The 7,948-nt window shown below is 35.1% G+C and overlaps 1 non-coding gene across 1 annotated transcript; it reads right to left on the bottom strand.

Moving 5' to 3' along the window:
- Window positions 1–1,362: 1,362 nt before the first annotated feature.
- LOC131161106 (small nucleolar RNA R71) lies at window positions 1,363–1,468 on the bottom strand. Its single transcript, XR_009138265.1, has one exon. It is a non-coding gene; the product is annotated as a small nucleolar RNA R71 (small nucleolar RNA).
- Between the last annotated feature and the right edge of the window lie 6,480 nt (window positions 1,469–7,948).

Here is a 7,948-nt window from a genome sequence, read left to right as displayed (position 1 = left end):
AAAACATTTTTTTTTTAATTCTCAAAATGAGCTAATTTTTGTATTCTAGTAAACGATGTAGCCCAGGTATAAACTATGCTTACTCTTCGATGCTAATATGAAGTAGTTTTCTTTAATGTTTGTTTAAGTTATTTTACACTTAATGGTTTTAATTAACTGGCCATTAATTAGATGATGTTAGTCTTGTAATTTGCTACCAAAAGGGGAGATTACAGGATAGATCTTGAATAATTCAGCGTAGGTAAATATAAAGATCGAAAGACTAGTATGAACCTATGTAGTGTTAAAAAAATCGAGGGTCTTATTGCATTCTTGTATTATTTATTTGCATATTCTTATGTTAAATAATAAACAAGAATTGGTTCTGATTGGCCATCAAAAGAGGCTTTTGGAAAATTTGGAGATTTGCTAACAAATAGAGAAAACAAAGTCGAATTAGCTAGATGAGTAAAGCATAGTGAGAAACTAGGTGAGATCAATTTCCTACAAGTTTTCACACTCAATAATTTGATACGCGATAGTCAGTTTTATTTTCCCTTGAGTAGTTTATTTAAAGTAGCCTTATTTCAATTTCACAGTTTAAAATTATTAATCTTTCTAAATAAAATCTAGGTTAGTATAATTTCAGTACTTGGTAAAATTAAGACAACAATCCCTGAGGACGATACTCTACACATCATTATATTATAAAACGACGATATTGTGCACTTACAGTTTTGCACCGATCAAGTTTTTGGCGCCATTGTCGAAGATTGAGTTTTTCTCATTTTTGCGAATATCGATACAAAGTAATCTTGGTTTTAATTTCGAAATTTATTTCTATATTTTTTACTTTATTTCTTTTCGTTTTATTTTATTTTATTTTATTTCTTTATTTCAAGTGTGTTTTTTATGTTGGAGGCGCTGTGCTAGAACCCGTGACATTATTCCTTTTGATCCGGAGATTGAAAGAACTCTCAGAGCACTAAGGAAAAAAAGGGTACTAGCTATGGAGAATGGACAAGAAAATGTGCAACCATGCGCCTTAAAGGATTATGTACGGCTAGTTGTGAATGACAACTATTTGAGTATCAAATGCCAACCCATTAATGCCAACAATTTTGAGCTCAAATCCGCATTAATCAGCATGGTGCAGCAGGCCCAATTCAATGGATCACCACTTGATGATCCCAATATCTATATGGGGCTATTTTTGGAGATTTGTGACCCTATAAAGATCAATGGTGTTACTGAAGACACCGTTAGACTGAGATTGTTCAAAACAAGAGGTTGGCAACAGTCTTTACAACCAGGAGTATCACTAGTTGGCAGGACATGACAAGAAAATTTCTGGCTAAATTCTTTCCACCTGCAAAAATAGCTCAACTCATGAGTGAGAGGGTCAATTCAAGCAACATGATTTTGAATCACTCTATGAAGCTTGGGAAAGGTTTAAAGATTTGATTCGACGCTGCCCACAACATGGATTGTCGGATTGGTTGCAAATTTAGATGTTCTATAATGGGTTGAATGGGCAAACGCGGACTTTAGTTGATGCTGCATTTTGGGGAACTTTGATGTCAAAGACACCTACGGGTGCTTGTAACGTCCCTCAATTTCTTAATATGAAATATAACATAATAAATGAAAATAGTCAACCCAAACCCGTGGGTAGTGGGGACATCTATCAAACACAGCGGAAAACCTAGCAGTAGTAAACATAAATCTCAACATCCAATCATAAAATATAATACCAGAGCTTTCTATTAACATCAATATACTGTTTATATGTACAATCTCCAAAAATTCAAAATAACTCTAGGACTATGCAACAAAATCTCCTAGTCCTAGCTCAACGCTTATCCTCCTAGTAGGGAAGCTCTACTCACTCAACGGCGGCCTTGACCCGCCGGTTTCTTTGCGTTTCCTGAAAAATATATTAATGTTGGGGGTGAGACACTTCTCAGTAATGAAAAATAAACTAAATACAGTTGTGTGGCAACATGAACATTTAAAGTGCTTATACATATACAATACATTTCATAACTCTAGAAATAATCATAATATCATACTGGATGATCATGTACTTTCATATTTGTTAATAAATCATAACATACATAAGCATCTGTTATCACTGTAATAACATACATAAAAACATCTGTTGTAACTGTAGTACTAAAAATATACCCACGATGAATAGCTAGCTAGTGACATGTATTACCCCCCATGACGGGTTGTACAGCCCAAAGGCAAGACCCGATAATGGTTGGCCGACCACTGTCGAATCAAATATGTCTGTAAGTACGATGGGCCCGCCACACTCTGGTCTGGACTACCAGGTGGACGTCCACACTCTATTGAAAGCCACATCGACTATCCATCTCTCATCCCCTTATGGTACGGTTAGCACTAATCTGAAGTAGATATCTGATCTACACATATAGCTACGGTATCAAGCCCTGAATTGAACTAAATTAACATCCTGGATGTAATAACATATAATACATGAACATACATAATATCATCACGGCCTCGTGCCGAAAACATAGATATGGCCTCGTGCCGAAATCATACATATGGCCTCGTGCAAAAATCATAGTAAATACGGCCTCGCACCGATAACATAGTAAATATGGCCTCGTGCCGATAATATAAGTATGGTCTCGCGCCAAAATCGTTTCAGGTATTTATATTCCAAAAATAACTCATTTATCATATATTCATCAAACTCAGTATAGCATAATTCGTTTTTTCAAAATACCTGAAAATATGTTTTGCTCGTAACATCATTCATATCATGATTCACTTCACATAAAAATAATGTTCATGCCACACATGTGCTGTTAAGTCTTACTTCATATTTTAAAATCATCATTTCTGGCATCTTATACATACATATACATTTTCATCACAATAGCAGTATTTTCTAATCATACATTTCATATGTAATATACAAAAATAGCGTAGGCTTTTCTTAAAATAAATGTGCTCATAATTAATAATAACATGCATGAAAAATTATTGATTTAGTTTATTCACTTACCTGACTATTGAGAAAGCCCCCTAAAATCCTAGCCTGACCCTGTAGGATTTCCTACTCAATACCCTAAAACTCAAAACTCCCAGTATTAATCATCAGTATTTTCATGCATACATCAATTTCTATAATTACCACAAAATCTGCTCCGGCAAACTTGGGGAGAACTTTGCCAGGAGCGTCATGGTAGCCTTAAATCTTCGATCCAGCGACTGGCGAGGCCAAAATCGAAGAAAGAGAGTAAGAGGGCCGAAGAGGAGAGAGAGGAGAGAGAGAGAATGAAGCTTAATTGTGAAGAAAATCGGGTTTTTCCATACTTGTGAAGAATTCTCTCCCTCTTAATTAGTACAATTCCATTTTATTCGGGTCATTACAGTGCTACTGTTCTACAAGAAGAAATGGCCTCAAATAACTATCAATGGCCAACTAAAAGAATTATGGCTAAGAAAGTTGTTGGGATTCATGAATTGGAGTCGTTTGCTACACCTTCAACTCAAGTTGCTTCTCTATATCATCAAATTTCAGCTTTGACAACCCAAAGGATACCTCAAAGTGTAGAATATGTGGCAGCTACAAGTAGGATAGATCCAAGTAATAAATCGAGTCAAGAACAGGTTCAATACATCTAAAATCAGAACTATAATTATCGTTGCGATCCTTTGCCACAATATTTCCATCTAGGGCTTCGAAATCATGAGAATTTGTCTTATGGAAATACAAGGAATGTGTTGCAACCTCCTCCAAGACTTGATAGTCATAAAGGTGAGAAGAAGATGTCACTTGAGGATGCCATGATATCATTTGTTAAGGAGACAAAAGTAAGGTTTAGAAAGATAGATGCATGGCTAGATAACATTGAGACTTATTGTAACAACATGGGAGCCACCATAAAGAATCTTGAAACACAAATTGAGCAACTGGCCACAACCATAAATTCCCAACAAAGAGGAACTTTTCCTATCAACACCGAAGTGAATCCAAAGGAACAATACAATGTCATCTCACCTAGGAGTGGAAGAGAAATTGAGAAATCACCATCAAAGGAAACCATGTCCACCCCTACAGCTGAAAATAATGGTCAAGGCAAGAATAAAGTAGAAGAATACAAGATTGTGGATGATACACCAAGAGAGACGAACACGTCACCAGCAATTTCATTTCCTGACAATCCTCCTATTCTCTCTACTCCACTTCCTTATCCTCAACGTTTTCAAAAACAAAAATTAGATAAGCAATTTTCTAAGTTTTTGGATATTTTTTAAAAAATTCACACAAATATTCCTTTTGCAGATGCCTTGAAACAAATGCCAAACTATGTCAAATTCTTGAAGGACATCATTCCAAAGAAAGGAAGGTTGGATGAGTTCGAAACAGTGAAGCTTACCGAGGAGTGCAGTGCTATTCTTCAAAAGAAATTGCCTCAAAAATTAAAAGATCCACAGAGTTTCACTTTGCCCTGTACTATTGGAAATTCATTTTTTGATAAAGTTTTATGTGATTTGGTGCTAACATTAATCTTATGCCACTTTCTGTTTGCAAGAAAATGGGACTTGGAGAGATGAAACAAACAACCATTTCTTTGCAACTAGCAGATCGATCCATCAAGTATTTGCATGGAATCATAGAAGATGTATTGGTGAAGGTGGATAAATTTATTTTTCCTACTAATTTTGTGGTGTTAGATATGGAGGAAGACCAAGAAGTCCCACTAATTCTTGGCCGACCATTCTTGGTCACTGGAAGGGCTTTAAGTGATGTTCAAAAGGGTGAGTTAACATTGAGAGTGGACAAGGAAGAGGTTATGTTCAACATTTACCAAGACATGCGATTCCTAGAGGATCCAAGCACTTGCTTTCAGCTAAATGTCATTCAGTAAGGTATAGAAAAAGTCTTTCAAAAAGATGTACCAGCTGATCACCTAGAACAATCCTTGCAGCAGATTAAAACACAACAACATGTGGGGAGACTAGAACCTATGGTAGCAAGGATGGATTCTGTAATCTCTAAATAAAAGATGCAGCAACCTATATCTCCAGAGTTGAAACAATTCCCTGAGCATGTTCGCTATGCGTTCTTAGGTGATGCGTATGAAAATACAAAAATCTACAAAGAGCAGACGGAGAAGTGGCATGACAAATAGATTCTTAGGCGTGAATTTGCTCCAAGACAATAGGTTCTACTCTTCAACTCAAGATTAAAACTCTTACCGAGTAAGTTGAGGTCAAGATGGACAGGTCCTTATATAATTGACAGAGTTTTCCCTTTTGGAGCAATAGACTTGAAGGACAAGGAAGGGAATATATTCAAAGTTAATGGTCAGAGATTGAAGCACTACTATGGAGAACAAATGGAAAGGAACTGTGTAATGACCTGCCTAATTTCCATATATATATTTTTTCCACATATTAGCCTACCAATAATTATAACTACCACATACATAATCCACCCAGACCCGTAGGTGCTGGAAAATAACCCTGTCATATGAACCTGACACCCTAGCAGTGGAAGGCTACAGCATATACATATCAAATAGTCCAACAAAAACAATACCAAAGTTATACAAAAATATATCATATTCAAATACACACACCCCAACATGAACATAAAGTTCCCTAGGATCACTACCCCAAAATCCATCTGACCTTAGTGGAATGACTTACCCTTTTAGTAGAATAGATCAGGCAACCATTATAGCTGTGGAGCTCTATCCGCTCCCCTACCTGGATTCCTTAAAATATTTTAGAGCTGGGGTGAGACACCTCTTAGTAAGGGAAATAAACTAATATCAATTTGTGGCAACATGGGTATTTCACGTGTCATAAGCATATACTGTACATAAATCATATATGAGAAATATGTCTAATAAATACTAAATAAACATATTTCAAAGTAGCATACATGTCATGTTATATATATGTACATATAAAACATCCTATATCAATGTATAATACGTTAAATAAATCCAAGGATGCATAGCTAGCTGATGTTATGTATTACCCCCCACATCACTGGGTTATGTGGCCTAAAGGCAGGACCTAGCACTATCTGGCCGACCATGCTAGATCAATATACGTCTATAAGTACGATAGGCCTGCCCCACCCTAGTCTGGACTGCCAGGGGGACGTCTACAACTCTACATTGAAGCCCCATCGACTGCCAATTTCCCATAGCCCCTTGCGGCATGTGGTAGCACTAACATAATCTGAATACATATATAGCTACGGTATCGTGCTCCTGAAAACTAAACTAAACTAAGCCATCCAGGTTCTAATATCATATACTATATTTCATATACTGAACATAACTGGTTCACCATAATATCTAACATAATAATATTTTCATAAAAATAACATATCTCTCATTAGGGCCCTTGCGCCAACATTTCATATCATAATAATATTTTCATAAAAATAACATATCTTTCATTACGGCCCTTGCGCCGACATTTCATATTATACCATATATATTAATGGCCCTTATGCCATTTCACATAAATTACAGCTCTTATTCTGCTTCATAAATTATGGCTCTTGCGCTGTTTCATAAATTACGAAAAATATAATTCCAATACTGTTTTAACCATTATAATTCCAATACTATTTTAACCATTTCCTGAAAACAATAATAGCATGAAGGTTCTGAAAACATAACATTTTGCCATCACATAAATCATAAGATTTTATATCCATGCCACACAAATTAAACCATTTTCCTCGATAATATATATATATATATATATATATATATATATATATTAACTTTCCCCATAAACAACAGTAATTTTTCCAAACATAATTTCGTATCATACATAATTTCTGAAATAAACTACTGTAGAATAATAAGTATTTCCATGAAAATTCAGACTTAATTTATTCCCTTACCTGGCTTACTGAGATGCCCACACAGTTCAATCCTAAGCCCGTGGCAATTCCAACACAATATCTACAATTTCCATTTCCCCAAAACATTCAACATAATTTTAACGTAATTTCCACAAAGTATTTCCTAGACTCCCAATAATCTAAATAAATTGTTAAACTCCAAAATAATCAAATTACCTTGGGTTTCCAAAACTATGCCTGCAGGGTGTCGAAATTACACCTGCGATGCTTACCCAAGCCCTGAATCAAGAATCCTAATTCTATTAAATCAACCCTAAATAAAATACTATTTTAATATTTCCTAAGCCCATAAATTCCAAATAAATAATTATACCCTTAAATATAACCAATTTACCTAATTTTCCAAATCCCACTCTCCCTTTGGAGTGAGGACAAGAAAACCCCAATTGGAAATTTACTCATGCCAAAATGACGACGATCGCGACTAGGACCCCGAAATGGTGTCTGATCATCGATTTAATGGCAGATTTAAGGGGAAATTAAGGATTTAGAGGAAATATACGTTTCTCCAAAAGTGGTTCTTACACCGCCCCCATGACAAATCCGCACTAGTAGAAATGTCGGTGGCGGAGCTAGAAATTCAACAGTACCTTTCGTTTCCCAATTGACCGAATATCTGTCGAGAAACTGAGGAGAGAAGGAGAGGAGATGAGGAGAGAGACGAGAAATAGAGAGTAAGAGAACGCTGGGGACTCTGTCTGCAGGAATGTTGATTTCAAATTTTGAAATCCCTAATGAAGCTTCTAGCTTCCTTTGTTTATATAAACAACTTAAGTTATAATAAATTTTATATTATATACATATATACATATATATATATATATATATGTATATATCTTATCCTATTATTTATTTTATGAATTCAATTTAGTAATATTTAATTACTTCAATTGAATAATGTTTAATTAATTAATTGATTAATAATAATAATTACTTTTTTCCCGATTACTACATTCTCCCCTCTTTAAAAGAATTTCGTCGAAATTTGCTACCAAATCTTTTTCTTTTTTTTTTTCACATTTCTAAAAT

The sequence above is a fragment of the Malania oleifera genome, chromosome 7, assembly GCF_029873635.1.
Source record: "Malania oleifera isolate guangnan ecotype guangnan chromosome 7, ASM2987363v1, whole genome shotgun sequence".
In the NCBI taxonomy this organism is placed as follows: Eukaryota; Viridiplantae; Streptophyta; class Magnoliopsida; order Santalales; family Ximeniaceae; genus Malania; species Malania oleifera.
Note: the sequence above shows the minus strand (reverse complement) of the source record. Positions and strands in the feature narration are given on the sequence as shown.